Below are 16,505 nucleotides of genomic sequence, written 5' to 3'. Positions count from 1 at the left end.
ATGGCCACGTCCACAGTTCCGTACACTACCGGCATGTACAAATGCCTTTAATCAGTCACGATAAAATACGACTGATCAACCAATCAGAAAAGAGCCTGCTGAATGTCTGCAGCAGTGACCGTTTTTCTTTTTCCTGCTTAATGAAACTGGAATGTTCGTCATCCTCATCACTGCCTCCACAGCACAAATACATACATACTTTCTCATTGGGTTCACTCATTTTTCACACTCTTTTGCACAATCTGCTCACAGCTGTTAGAAATGACCTGCATTAGGTTGAAATCACGAATGCAGCTACGTGACACTCGGAGCCACAATCTGTAGTCAGTCTGCAGACAGTCTGCGGTCAGTCTGCAGTGCATGTGCAGCCAGTCTGTGGTCAGTCTGCAGTGTGTCTGCAGTCAGTCTGCAGTCACTCTGCAGTCAGTCTGCAGTGCATCTGCTGTCACTCTGCAGTCAGTCTGCAGTCACTCTTCAGTCAGTCTGTGGTCACTCTGCAGTCAGTTTGCGGTCAGTCTGCAGTCACTCTGTGGTCACTCTGCAGTCCGTCTGTGGTCACTCTTTAGTCAGTCTGCGGCCAGTCTGCAGTGCATCTGCAGTCAGTCTACGGTCAGTCTGCTGTCAGTCTGTGTCCAAACATAAATTTGCCATGTTTGTGTTGCTCTTTTTGATCGTGGATCAAGAGAAACAAGAGGTTGCCAGCAGAGAATCAGAGGCAGAGGAGCCTGTAATGGGAGAGGGGTCTGTGTACACGTATGGGGGGGGGGGGGGGGTAGTAGGAGGAGTGTTTCAGATGAAATCTGGGCAGCTATAGTTGACCATGACATGAACTCTGGCCTTTCATTCAGAGAGGCTGGACAGAAAGTTCAACCAGTGTCAACACTGTTGCCTCCATCACCACAACTTTTCAGAGCGAGAACAGGTACGTAAATCATGGTGCAGTCCTCCTGGCATCCCTTCATCTGCGGGAGACAATGGTGTGGCGTCCAGTTTGTTTTTTACTTTTTTGTTAGTTTGTTTTTATACACTTTTTCAATTTGTACACGCACACAGACATGAAACACAAAATACACCAGTTACAGATACACAAGTGACATCTGTATGTTGTATACTGTAGTTATACTCTAGTTAACTGTGTAATGTAACTCACCAGTGCTGATGTTATTACAAGTCAAGAAAATAAAGATGGAAGGAAAGGAAGCAAGGAAAAGGAAGAAGGGATTAAGAAAGAATGAAAGAATAAATGAAAGAAAGAAAAGGAAAAAGAAAGAAACAAAGAAAGAAAAAGAAAGAAAGAGAATTCTGAACCGTGTGTTTGTGAATCCATATTTAGCCTCAGAGCGAGTGAGTGTCATCACTTAATCTCTCTCTCTCTCTCTTTCTCTCGTTTATTAAGTGTGAGTCCTTAAACTCCACCCTCCCAGACGCTCCTGCACAACTAATTCAATCACCCTCTTCTCCTTTTCTCCCTCGTCTCACACACCACATTCACCTTCTTCCCGCTCGCCACGCGGCGCAAGTGGCGCCTCAGAAACAGGCGGAAATGAGTTCAAGAGACACTTCTCCGTAATCAAGCCCATTAATCATAAAAGCCTGTCAAATTTGACTTTGGGGACAATTTGTCAGCGGGTCCTGCCCACTCCGCTTTGTCAGCGCCGCCTCTTGTACCCTGTAAGGATGATTGACATTCCAAATGCCGCTGAGTAGAATAGCTAGTTTGCACTAATATGCATAACCGCGGCTTTCATGAATAAGAATAAGGCGGCATGGAGGGGTCTCCTTCAAAGGGCCCGCCGACGTTTGTCGCCGGCGCTCCCAATAGATGTTATTACCATTATAACAATATTTGTTTTCTTTCCCGGAGACGGCCGGCAGCGAGCTGCTAAATCGAATTTGTTGCAGCCCGTTTCAAGTGGCGGCGGAAGAGAAAAGGGGCTTTGAGACTGCGACTGGGGTGGGGATGAGATCTGAAGGCTGACAGCGTCCTCGGAGACGTGGCCTCGACACAGTGATGCCATGTTGGATTTTTGCCTTCTCGCCTCCATTCGTGGATGCAAAAAGCGTTGCGGCGTGAATGTATTACCACCCGGCGAGACCCACAGAGACGTTTTGGAGGGTGGTTGGAGACGATGCCTCTGCTCGCCAGGTGTGGTGATCATGTAATGTACTCATGTAAAGGTGCAAAAAAGGTATCTGTCCTCATCTGAGCGTGAGCATCACTGACGAAGATCATGAAGCGAGTCAGAGTCAGTGAGTTTATTAAGGAAGCTCAGGGCAGCCGGCTCGCCGGTGTTCAAGCCCCTCCCACCTCCAGCTCACATTAAGCACATTACCTTGCCTTATTAAAATCTGCCTGCACTTTTGCCTCAGCCCCTACTGGCTCCCTGCAGAGCGCTGAGCCGTCCCAGCCAATAGATAGCTGCTAAATCTCTGCAGTAATGGGAGCGCAGCGACTGGCGGCGTAACCCCTGACCCCCCCCAAGAGCGTTACAGCAGCCATATGAAGACAGATTGGCCAACGTATTGTAAACATATGCTGTGATTCTAGGCATCAGCGCCACACTCGTTGCCGTAATTTGTATTGATTTTTATCTCACTGTGGTGCGCTGAACAGACGCGGCTCCAAGATTCAGCTTGCGTTCAGGAAACAGACGAGTGGGAAGAATGAAGGCCAGAGAGACCAAAGTCCAACAAACAGGCGAACAATGAACAACTGCACCCCCCACACAACACAACCACCATGGCTCCTGGATGGCAACTACCCAGACGGACAACCAGTCCTTCCCAAATTTTCAAAGTAGCCATTTATCTGCTAGGGGTGGTGGCCAAGTGGTTAATGCACTTGGTTTCAGTTCAGAAGGCTCCGGGTTCAAATCCCACCCCTGCCACATTTCTCCATGCAATGTGAAGTTGCTTCAGGAAGGGCATCCGGCGTAAAACCTGTGCCAATTCAACATGCAGATCCACCTTGGATTTGCTGTGGCAACCCTGAGTGCAAACAAGGGAGCAGCCGAAGAGACTTACAGCCATCTATCTGCTGTGGCCAGGTGAAATGTGGGTGTGTCCATGACCTTCTCCAGTCTCTAGGGTTCTCCACACTGAGACACCTGTGTCCTGGATCATGTCCAGAGAAACTCCCCACATGGACTAAATGTGGTGTCTAATGTTCCTTCACTGTGTCAGTGATCCTCCTCATCTGAGTCTCACTAAGTTCATTGGATACAAAGTCCTTCCAGCAGGACCCAAAGATCCTCCACAGAGACCTGGGACCAAAGACATCCAGTCCTCACCTTAGGACACTGGTTAGAGTCCAAGATTCAGGAAGCACCAGGAACCTGAAGACTTGGATCTTCATTCTCCTGCAAAGATATCAGCATCACCATACACCTCTGACCTTTGACCTTGTGACCCCATAAGAGCTTCCCAGGCATCGCTGGATCGCAAACCACGAGGACTCAGAGACACACAACTTGTCAAAACTGGTTCATTGAGAAACCGTCACGTGTATTATGAAACAAAAACAAACAAACAAACAACCCGGGGTGGGGGCACCAGGTGCTCCCCTCAGCTTCCAGGCAGAACCCTTGTGGCAGAATTCAAGGTCAAGGTCCTCCATTTTTGAACGTGACCAAGTGGCCGGCAACAACAATATATCAAATCATTAGCCCCATCTCTTTTTCAGGATCCAATGATTTCTAATAAATAAATATTTGATCCTGATGAGACTGACAGTAGTACTGTGGTAAAGACACAACAGAAACAACAAACCAACAACAACTGCAACACACAAACAACAAACAACAACAATGAATGGGATTCTTTTGTGCAATGCCTGTGTTTCTAAATCCAAATCTGCTTGAGACTTTACATCACGTGTAATGTTATTATGACCAAGATGATTGTATTTTATTTATCACCAACGTTCTCACGTTAATGTTAAACTGTTCATTACGATGTGTGCTGCTGCCTTTCTTGGCCAGGTCATCTCTACAAAAGAGGTTTCAATCTCAGTGGGATTCTACCTGGTTAAATAAAGGTTATTATTATTATTATTATTATTATTATAACAACAAACCAACAACAACAACAAACCGAGCGTTCATCCCTCAGCTTGTTCATCAAAGGGGCGTGGCCTCTGTGTTTGTGTATCCAGACCATCAACTGACAGAGCTGACTTGTCAGCATACTTATGTATTTTTTTCATGAGGATTCAAGTCATGAAAACAGCAAGGTTATCGGACAAATACACACTTCCACAATAAGAGCCTGTATTTCAAAGTAATAGCCTGTGAGGTTGCTGCAGACTTGACAGAATTTATCAGTCTGTCTGTGCTTTAACATCCCAGACAGCAGATTCAAATCTGGACATTTTCTGTTTCATGTGACCCCAAACCCAGAATTAACATGTTCACACTGAGGACAAAATAGCAGAACTGTGTCTCAACAGCGTCTCACACAGGCCAAAAAAGAAAAAAAGAAATTTGATCGAATGTGAAACACTGTCACAGCGCAAATATAAAACCTCAGTTATTCGTTGCATGGAATAATGTGCTGGTTAAGATGCTTCAGAAAAGCTTATTGACAAGAAAAATTTATTTTAGAAAACTGAACAGATTTCCCCAAAAGCCAGCCGTCCTCTGTATATATAGTACAAACGAGCACATCTAGTCCACGCCGCCACCTCCATGTTGAGACATGCAGAGAAGAAACGTGCACATTTGTGATCATTGGCCACCTCCAGCAGTGATGGAGGTGGCGGTGAGGTTTTGATGAGACGCCACACGCGAAGTTGCCGGTGTTATCGCGCGCACACAGCGTGACTTCAGCCTGTATTACACTTATCATTTCAAATAAAAGCTGCATTCCATATCGCCGTCTCTCCGCATGCCGCCGGCGGAACAAAAGCATTTCATGACACTTTCCATCTCAGAGCGCTGTGTGCTGTAATTTCCCATCTTCCCCTGCTATATGATTGATGCAGGCCGGCGTGGCATTTTACCCCACAGGCCACAGATCGCCACTACACAATCCCTCAGTCACTCCTGCGGGGCTGACAGACGCTCTTCACGCTGAGCCTTAAGTGGACGCCATGATTTGTTTTGCTGCTTGTCAAGTGGCCAGCTGGCGTCAGTGAGGCCCCAGCGGCGGTGGCGGGCGGGGTAGCGGTGGCAAGGGCATCGTGCTGACAGGAAGCCACAACACCCTGGATCCTTTCACCGGCTTATTGATCTGTGCTTTATTCATCGAATCACCACTCAGTCACCACGACAACGGCACACAAAGGACCACAGATACACAACAAACAATGTCAACAAAATACCAAAATATTATCAACAATAAAAAAAACACAAACACCCATGACAAAAAAACAAACAAACCAAAGACAATACAATCAAAAACAAATGTACCAAAATATTATCAATAACAACAACCAAAAACAAACACCACAAACACACACAACAAAAACAAACAAACCAAAGACAACACACTCAACAACAAAAATACCAAAACGTAACAAACAACAACCAAATACAAACAGCACAAACACATAGAAAAAAGAAACAAACCAAAGACAACACAATCAACAACAAAAATACCAAAATATTATAAACAAAACAACCAAAAACAAACAACACAAACACACACGAAAAAACAAACAAACCAAAGATAACACAATCAACTACAAAAGTACCAAAATTTTATCAACAATAACAATAACCAAGAACAAACACCACAAACACACACAACAAAAACAACCAAACCAAAGACAACACAAATACAACAAAAATACCAAAATATTATCAACAACCAAAAAGAAACAACACAAACACACACGATAAAACAAACAAAAGCCAACACAATCAACAATAAAAATACCAAAATATTACCAACAAAACCAAAAAGAAACAACACAAACACACATGACAAAACAAACAAACCAAAGATAACACAATCAACCACAAAAGTACCAAAATATTATCAACAATAACAACAACCAAGAACAAACACCACAAACACACACAACAAAGACAACCAAAAGGCAACACAATCAACAATAAAAATACCAAAAGATTACCAACAAACCCAAAAACAAACAACACAAACACACGACAAAAACAAACAAACCAAAGACAACACAAATACAACAAAAATACCAAAATATTATCAACAACCCAAAAGAAACAACACAAACACACACGATAAAACAAACAAAAGCCAACACAATCAACAATAAAAATACCAAAATATTACCAACAAAACCAAAAACAAACAACACAAACACACATGACAAACAAACAAACCAAAGATAACACAATCAACCACAAAAGTACCAAAATATTATCAACAATAACAACAACCAAGAACAAACACCACAAACTCACACAACAAAGACAACCAAAAGACAACACAATCAACAATAAAAATACCAAAAGATTACCAACAAACCCAAAAACAAACAACACAAACACACGAGAAAAACAAACAAACCAAAGACACTCAACACAAACACACACGGCAAAAACAAAGACAACACAAACACAACAAAAATACCAAAATATTATCAACAACCAAACAGAAACAACACACACAAAAAATAAACAAACCAAAGACAACACAATCCACAACAAAAATACCAAAATATTATCAACAATAACAACAACCAAAAACAGCACAAACACACACCACAAAAACAAACAAACCAAAGACAAGACAAACACAACAAAAATACTAAAATATTATCAACAACCAAAAAGAAACAACACAAACACATATGAAAAAACAAATAAACCAAAGACAACACAATCAACAACAAAAATACTAAAATATTATCAACAGCCAAAAACAAACAACACAAACACACATGACAAAAACAAACAAACCAAATGCACCAAAATATTATCAACAATAACAACAACCAAAAACAAACAGCACAAACACACACCACAAAAACAAACAAACCAAAGACAACATAAACACAACAAAAATACCAAAATATTATCAACAACCAAAAACAAACAACACAAACACACATGACAAACACAAACAAACCAAAGACAACACAAACAGCAAATGTACCAAAATATTACCATCAACAATAACAACAACCAAAAACAAACAATGCAAACACTCAAGACAAAAATAAACAAACCAAACACAACACAACACCTAATCCCATGAATCAGCATGTTTAGAAAATGGGTGGAGCAAATAATATGACCTACATTAGAAACAACAAGCCTAATGTGTCACATTCAACTTAAAACAAACAGAAAAATGCTAAAAAAAGTACTCATAACTCCGCCCCCTTTATCACACTTGATTCCAGGTGAGACACAATGTTTTCCCATCAAAATCACTTTGTTTTGATATCATTATTTCTTTATGTTGTCATGAAGTGGAAAACATGAAGAAACTAAAGTCCCAAAACTTGCATTTAAAATCTGATTTCTGTCAACAGTTGTCCATCAATCAACTGAAGGCCCCTCCCCCACCACACTCATCTTCTCAAATCAATGCTCATAGAAATTTCATGAACTTTAACGTGTGATTGACAGGCAGCTGTGGCCCCAAGCCCAGTGGTGTGGAGGGAGGGGCCACATGCGCATAACAAAGACAAACTTCTCTGATTAAAACAAAACATATTAATTAAGCAGTCTGCTTTGACCCCTGCTGACCTCTGCCGAGTCGGGCTGCACTTACACTACTGAACCTCTGGCAGTTTGACTAAGCTAGTTCACTGCAAGCACTGTCAATCAAACCTAAAGTGAGCCCATAGGACGATTGTGGGAATCCGCCCACCCAAGCAGGAAGTGCTCTCAAAGCAGCTGGAAATCGCTTTTTCAATGACGACAGTGTAATGTATTCATACAGTGCCAAATCCGAATATGTCACCCCGAGGAGCCTCACACGGGTTAGGTCGACCCTCACCGACACGCCCAAGTGAGCATGGAGGCAGGAATGGTCAAGAAAAACTCCCTCAGGTGTTTATGAGGAAGAAACCTCTAGCAGACCAGACTAAAAGGGGCGACCATCTGCTGAGACCAAAGTAACAGCAAAGAAGATCAAACAGACAAAATACAACAAAGAATTATCAAACAGACAAAACATAAACAAAAGCCCAATTATAGATACTTAAATATCTTTCATATAAATATCTTCCTGACCTGTACATTTGTTTTCAGAGCTCTTCATGATACTAATTACACAGCTGCAGAACCACACACTGCATGTGTGTGTGTGTGGTGCAGCAGACCGGAGCGCACACAGCCGGTGGAGTCAAGAACTGAGAGAACTAGAGAACCATCAGGGTGCAGCTCCCAAAACTGGAGGACACCTACCACACTCGTGGCCTCCGGAAAGAGAGGACATCTGCAAAGACCACACACAGCCGTTCCACAGAAAAGTAAGTTAATAACAGGTCAATGATTTTCAGCATAGTGGGCCCAAGTGCAGCCCACAGGTCCTGAAACAGTTTAGCCGATATTGGGTCAAAAAGGTTGTGCTTTCAGCAGAAGCTGCCAGTTTTGTCAGCATACCCAACGGAATAGTATCAAAACTGGTAAGTCTTAGCAAGTTGTTTGAATTTGGGGGGCGGGGGGTGATTTTAAAATAGGTACTGGAAAAATGTTACAATTTACGAAAATAATATATATACATAAACAGTATATATGAGGTCTGTTAGAAAAGTATCGGACCTTTTGCTGGGGAAAAAAAACTGGCTTACCTGGAGCGTTGGAAACCTAACCCTCGAAGTAGTCTCCTTGGGACTCCACACACTTCTCCCAGCGGTGTCGCCACTGTTGAAAGCATTCCAAAAAAGCCTCTTTTGGAATGGAGTGCAGCTCCGCCGTCGTTGCAGCCATAATGTCCTCTCTTGTCTCAAATCGCATTCCTTTTAATGGTCTTTTAAGTTTTGGGAACAGCCAGAAGTCACAAGGGGCCATGTCAGGAGAGTAAGGCGCCTGTTGAACCCCCGGAGTCTGGTTTAGTGTCAAAAAAGTCTGAATTAAGTGATAGGAATGAGCTGGAGCATTGTCGTGATGGATGCGCCAATTTCCTGTGGCCCACAACTTTGGTCTCTTGCGCCGCACACCATCACGTAGACGACGGAGGACATCCCTGTAATACTCCTTCATTATTGTTTGACCCTGTGGTGCGTACTCATGGTGTACCACACCAGGGGAGTCAAAAAAACAGTCAGCATGACCTTGATGTTACTGCGCACTTGGCGCGCCTTCTTCGGTCGTGGCAACGTGGAATGCTTCCATTGTGACGACTGGAATTTGGTTTCTGGGTTGTACCCGTACACCCAGGACTCATCACCGGTGATTATGGTGTCCATAAAGCTGGGATCACTTTGTATGGAGTCCAGCATGTCCTGTGAGACTTCAACACGACATTGCTTTTGCTCCACCGTCAGCAACTTTGGCACAAATTTCACCGCCACTCGTTTCATGCCCAAATCTTCTGTCATGACGGAATGTGCCGAAAAAGTACTAATGTCCACCTATTCCGCAATTTCTCGGACAGTCACACGACGGCCCCGCATAACCACAGCGTGCACTTTGGAAATGATCTCGTCATTTCGGCATGCTGAAGGCCGACCGGAGCGCGGTGTGCTCTTCACGGTTGTGTGTCCGTCTTTAAACCGGATGTACCACTCCTTAATCCGTGTGATGCTCATAGCTTCATCTCTGAAAGCCGTCTGAATTTTCCAAATCATTTCCACCTGGCTATCGGCAAGTTTCTGGCAGAATTTGATGCAATAGCGTTGCACCAAGCATTCGGCCATTTTCCTCGCAATAAAAAATCTGCGGAGCGCACAGCACCCGCTGCTTACAAGGAAATGACGCAACCGACAGACGGGAAAAAACTCACACATGCGCACGAAGGTTCAAGCTTGGCTGATGCAATCACACGTGATTCAAATCCATAAGGTTATTGCAAAAATTAAAAAGGTTGGATACTTTTCTAACAGACCTCGTATATATAAAAAAGATACAATATGAGCACACTGTGCAAGAGAGTGGTAGAAGCCAAAGAGGCTTATCAAAGACCCACTCCCGAACAAAAAGCAAAAATATCACAACAGTATACAAAAGTATTATATCAATTCACAAAGTTTAAATGGTAAATGTACTGCATTTGTATAGCGCTTTTCCATCTGCATCAGACGCTCAAAGCGCTTTACAATTATGCCTCACATTCACCCCGATGTCAGCGTGCTGCCATACAAGGCGCTCACTACACACCGGGAACAATAGGGGATTAAGGACCTTGCCCAAGGGCCTTTAGTGACGTTCTTTAGTGATGTTCACACTCTATAGAATTAATTTCAAATTCTAAATTTAGAAAAACATACTGTTTTCTTTCTGCTACTAAGCCATTAATGAACAGTTGTTTAAATCCATATTAAACTTTGAAAGCAAAATTTCATGACTTACTGTATCAAACGCTTCAGAAAGGTCTAAAAACACTCCAGTTCCAAATTCACTGAGATGTCCGTGAGGTTATCCACTGAATGATCATGTGCAGAAAGTGACGCAAAGAGAGCAGGTACTCCATCCATCCATCCATTTTCTTCCGCTTTATCCGGAGCAGGTAATGTGGCTCCAATTTTAGTTGTGGTTGAGGTGTTGATGTGATGCCCAGATGACAAGTGTCTCCTCCCAGTAGACAAGTCAGTGAGACTGTGAGTGATCTGACAGGATCCAGCTTTGAGCTCAGGATACGCTTTTCTGATTGTTAAAGTGTTTTTTTGCTGAAGCATTTGATTTACAGCAGCAGAGGATCTACAACCAGCAGCAGGTCTGACAGCAGGCCTGAGGTCCGGGGACACTCGGGTCTACTGGGGCTACTTCAAACTTTTGAGTGACTGTGCAGGAGAACTCAGTATTTGGGGAGGAAGGGGGAGAAAGCAGCCTGATGAAGTCAAATTTCGAGGGGAAAGAGAAGCAATGGAGGGATAAAGAGGATGAGGAGGGATAACGTGAGATGAATGTAAATTCAGGTGGAGGAGATCGTGAGAGGAGCAGTGCGAAAAGAGTGAAGTCTGATTTGTGGAAGAGGAGGAGGATAAAGACAAAGAACGATGATCATCAAGTCAGCTTTAGGCTTAAATAAAAAAAGAAGGAGCAGGAAGAGAAGGAGAGGAGAAAGCAAAGGAGGAGAGGAGCAGTGGGAGTGTTTGTGGAAGAGCAAGAAAAGATGTATATCAGATGAAAGAGGACAGGGAAAAATAAAGAGAAACCTGCAGGAAAGGACAGGTGTGTGTGTGTGTGTGTGTGTGTGTGTGTGTGTGTGTGTGTGTGTGTGTGTGTGTGTGTGTGTGTGTGGTGTGTGTGTGTGTGTGTGTGTGTGTGTGTGTGTGTGTGTGTGTGTGTGTGCGAGAGAGAGAGAGAGAGAGAGAGAGAAACCTGATTATAGGCTTACAGGTTTATAGGTTATAGACTTATGAACCAAATTATAAAACAAAAAGAAAATTATGTGACGCATTAGAAAAAAATCAACCAAAAACCAAAGTAAATTGGAATGCTGTTTGGCCCTAAACAGACAGAATTCCATGGCAGAATACCTGAACACCGTGACCAACCCAAAGCTCAGGAAATCCTGGACCATGTAGTGACTGTTGGCTGAAGTACAACAATGTGCAAATACAGTAGCAAGGTTTGTGAGCCACTGTGACACCTCGCTCACACTGCCTCCGGTGTTACCGTTGCAGGGTATGGATGCGGGACCCACAGAATATCCAAGTCATTAAAAAGATAAAAACCTCTCTCAGTGGCCACGGAGATCTGCAGCTGCAGTTACCGAGACCCTGCAGCGCTGCAGATTTTTCCGCAAGAAGTCTATCCTTGCGGGCTGCCGGAGCGCTCCGCATCAATACAGCGATCGTAGTCTCTGGACCTGTTGCTGGAGTTGGCCGCAGCTCCATACAGCACACAGGGGGGGAGGTGTGAGTGGCCCGCTGCAGCATTTACTGAGCCCGCAGACTCGCAAAGGGCATCGGAGGCAGTGAGCGCGAGGCCTACCACAAAAAGAAGGAACAACGGACACAAACCACCATAAACCCAAAACAGGAGATTAAACTGCCATGTCACTTCATCTATGTATAATATAACACATTTTATAGGCTAGTATATGACTACTACTACTACTACTACTACTCTGGAACCACCCCCAAACCCCAATAGTCCAATTGTCAACCCCACTGAGGTCCATAGTTTAGGTCTCATTAACATAAGGTCACTGTCCTCAAAATCACTGTTGATCAACAATCTAATTATGGATCACCACTTAGATATGATTGGTTAATGTGAAACTTGGCTTGAACCTTCTGCTGTCCTCCCCTTAAATGAAGCCTGCCCATCAGGGTACACATTTAATCATGTCCCTCGTGATACAAAGTAAGGCAGGGGTGTTGCTCTAATTTCTAAATCTGGGTTTAGTTTACAAGCTGTTGGGGGTCACAAATATCATTCATTTGAAGACCTGATTCTCCGCTCTGCCCAGGACACTACATATAGTCGGGGTCAGAAGAATAAAAATCAACCATGCTATTTTGTCACCATATATAGGACCCTAGGCCCATATTATAATTTCTTAGACGAATCTGGTGAGTTTCTCTGTAATTTGGCAACCCTTGCAGATAACATTCTGATTGTCTGTGACTTCAATATTCATATAAATAAGCCTTCGGATCCCCTTTGCAAGTCATTTATGGACATTATGGCTGTATTAGGGTTCCAGCAATGCATTCAGGATTTGATGGACATTAGTGGAAATACCCTGATTTGGTTCTCACACGTGGTATTGTTGTCACAAATATTGACATCATGCCTCTTGCATCGGTGGTTCCCGATCACTGACTTATTAAGTTTACAGTTTTGCTGCCATGTTTACTGGAACCAGAACCTTATTTATCATTGTGGCAACACGTCAACTCCTCAACTACAACTGAACTCGAAGTTACACTGCCTGATATCTTAGTGACACATAGTTTAAACTATCCACAGTCTTGTGGATAGTTTAAACTCAGTGCTCTAAACTACACTTGACATGATCACTCCATCTATATTAAAACCACACCCCCCTCCCAAAAAAAAAACACAGTCACCTTGGTTCAATGATTACTTGCGTGACCTCAAGCATAAGGCTAGAGGTATAGAACAAAAATGGCACAGTTCAAAACTGAAAGTATTCCACCTTGTGTGGCGTGATGCTATCTTAGACTATAAGCATGCACTACTCACTACAAAGCGGACCTATTACTGTGATTTGATCAACAAAAACAAGCATAACTCCAAGTTCTTGTTGACATGGTGGCAACACTTATTCATGGACAACCACCTGTAAGTCGCTCTCCTTTTACAGCACAAGAATTATTGGATTACTTCGAGAAGAAAATAGAAGACATTAGGTTAAACATATCCCAGCATCCCTTAACCCAGCCACTACACCCTACTATTGAGGTGGGTGCCATTACTGAGGTATTACCTAGATTTACAGAATTTGATAGTATCTCACTAGGCGTGCTGACAAAACTCGTAACATCTACAAAAAGTACAAACTGCTTATTTGATGCTATACCTGTTGTGTGGGCCGCTGAAGAGGAGGTACTGCTGGCCCACCACCACCAGAGGGCGCCCTGTCTGGAGTGCGGGCTCCAGGCACCAGAGGGCGGTGCCGCCTCACAGGAGCAGCCAGGGGTGACAGCTGTCACTTATCGCCTACGACAGCCGTCACCAATCATCTGATCAGCAGTGGTATATCAGCAAGACGACATCTCCACCTCTTTGCCGAGATATCGCTCTACCTAGGAGGTACAGTACTCAGCCGACTGTGTTGTCTTTTTGACATTAACACTTTGTTACTTTTGTGCGTTAAATAGCAGACATTCTTCCGACGAGAGGTGGAGGTGGTTTTCCCGCCATACGGGTTGCTGGGTGCAAACGCACCCACATTTAACTGTTTTTGTTCCTCGCCAGCAGTACCAGATCCGACACGCGGAGGCAGTGGCCACCTGGGAGTTCGGGACTTGGCGGCTCCAGTATTCCCGGGGTTCGGTGGCGGAGGAAATCGTGTGGTTCCGGTTCTGCTTTGGACAGACGTCTCTTATCTTCGAGCCTGCCCACGTGACACATTTTGTGAATTGACTTCTTTGTCTATTGTTGTAATCTGTTGTGTTTGTTGTGCTTATTCACAACAGTAAAGTGTTGTTATTTGACTTCCTCCATTGTCCGTTCATTTGCGCCCCCTGTTGTGGGTCCGTGTTCCTACACTTTCCCAACAATACCAACAAAACTGTTGAGGCCCACTCTTGGGCCTACTCTGCTAGAAATTATTAATCTCTCATTAACCTCTGGATCTGTTCCTAAATTTTTCAAATCTGCAGTGATTAAACCATCCATCCATCCATCCATCCATCCATCCATCCATCCATCCATCCATTTTCTTCCGCGTTATCAGGAGTCTGGTCGCAGGGGCAGCAGCTCAAGCTACTCGCAATCTCGTTCTACATTGATTAAACCATTACTTAAGAAATCTAATCTTGATGCTAGTGTATTGAAAAACTATAGGCTGATATCAAATCTATCATTTTGCTCTAAAATTCTGGAAAAGGTGGTTTTGTGGCTAATGGACCACCTTACTGAGAATAATCTTTTTGAGCCACTACAATCTGCTTTTAGAAAATATCATTCCACAGAGACAGCTCTCACTAAAGTGGTGAATGATCTTCTGCTTGCAATGGATTCGGACACTACTACGGTTCTGGTGCTGTTAGAAATTAGTGCTGCATTTGATACCGTGGATCATCATATACTCGATAGGCTGGAGAATCATTTTGGGATTACTGGGAGTGCCCATGCATGGTTGACGTCATACCTGATCAGTCGTTCTCACTGTGTCTTGTACAACAATGCGACCTCTAACATTGGTTATACAGTGAGGAAAATAAGTATTTGAACACCCTGCGATTTTGCAAGTTCTCCCACTTAGAAATCATGGAGGGGTCTGAAATTTTCATCTTAGGTGCATGTCCACTGTGAGAGACATAATCTTAAAAAAAAATTCAGGAATTCACAATGTATGATTTTTTAATAATTTATTTGTATGTTACTGTTGCAAATAAGTATTTGAACACCTGCCCATCAGCAAGAATTCTGGCTCACAGAGACCTGTTAATTTTTCTTTAAGAAGCCCTCTTATTCTGCACTCTTTAGCTGTATTAATTGCACCTGTTTGAACTTGTTACCTGTATAAAAGACACCTATTCACACACTCAATCAATCACACTCCAACCTGTCCACCATAGCCAAGACCAAAGAGCTGTCTAAGGACACCAGGGACAAAGGCTGGGATGGACTACAGGACAACAGGCAAGCAGCTTGGTAGAAGACAACAACTGTTATGATTATTTATTAGATAGTGGAAAAAACACAAGATGACTGTCAGTCTCCCTCGGTCTGGAATTCCATGCAAGATCTCACTTTGTGGGGTAAGGATGATTCTGAGAAAGCTCAGAACTACACAGGAGGACCTGGTCAATGACCTGAAGAGAGCTGGGACCACAGTCACAAAGATTACATTAGTAACGTATGATGCTGTCATGGTTTAAAATCCTGCAGGGCAGCAAGGTCCCCCTGCTCAAGCCAGCACATGTCCAGGCCCGTTTGAAGTTCACCAGTGACCATCTGGATGATCCAGAGGAGGCATGGAGAAGGTCATGTGGTCAGATGAGACCAGAATAGAGCTTTTTGGAATCAACTCCACTTACCATGTTTAGAGGATGAGAACAACCCCAAGAAAACCATCCCAACTGTGAAGCATGGGGTGGAAACATCATACTCTGGGGGTGCTCTTCTGCAAAGGGGACAGGACGACTGCACCGTATTGAAGGGAGGATGGATGGGGTCACGTATTGCTAGATTTTGGCAAACAACCTCCTTCTCTCAGTAAGAGCATTGAAGATGGGTCATGGCTGGGTCTTCCAGCATGACAATGACCCCAAACACAGCCAGGGCAACTAAGGGGGGGCTCCACAAGAAGCATTTCAAGGTCCTGGAGTGGCCTGGCCAGTCTCCAGACCTGAACTCAATAGAAAATCTTTGGAGCGAGGTGAAACTCCAAACCTGAAAGAGCTAGAGAAGATCTGTATGGAGGAATGGACCAAAATCCCTGCTGCAGTGTGTGAAACCTGGTGAAAAACTACAGGAAACGTTTGACCTCTAAGTGCAAACAAAGGCTACTGTACCAAATATTAACATTGATTTTCACAGGTGTTCAAATACTTATTTGCAGCAGCAACATACAAACAAATAAATCATACATTGTGATTTCCAGATTTTTTTTTTTTTTTAGATTATGTCTCTCACAGTGGACATGAACCTAAGATGAAAATTTCAGACCCCTCCATGATTTCTAAGTGGGAGAACTTGCAAAATCGCAGGGTGTTCAAATACTTATTTTCCGCACTGTATGAAATATGAAATAATACCTTTCAT

General features: G+C 43.5%; 1 protein-coding gene and 1 long non-coding RNA gene across 4 annotated transcripts in view; both read right to left on the bottom strand.

The window, feature by feature from the left end:
• LOC117520898 (transcription factor COE3-like) overlaps nt 1–16,505 on the bottom strand; it is a 240,964-nt gene that overhangs the window by 34,020 nt on the left and 190,439 nt on the right. The window lies entirely within an intron of this gene.
• Nucleotides 7,962–16,321, bottom strand: LOC117520900. Its single transcript, XR_004563807.1, has 3 exons — nt 16,310–16,321; nt 14,361–14,368; nt 7,962–8,036 (listed from the first exon to the last, which is right to left on the bottom strand). It is a non-coding gene; the product is annotated as an uncharacterized LOC117520900 (long non-coding RNA).

This window comes from Thalassophryne amazonica, chromosome 11 (assembly GCF_902500255.1).
Source record: "Thalassophryne amazonica chromosome 11, fThaAma1.1, whole genome shotgun sequence".
In the NCBI taxonomy this organism is placed as follows: Eukaryota; Metazoa; Chordata; class Actinopteri; order Batrachoidiformes; family Batrachoididae; genus Thalassophryne; species Thalassophryne amazonica.
This window is presented reverse-complemented; position numbering and strand designations above follow the sequence as displayed.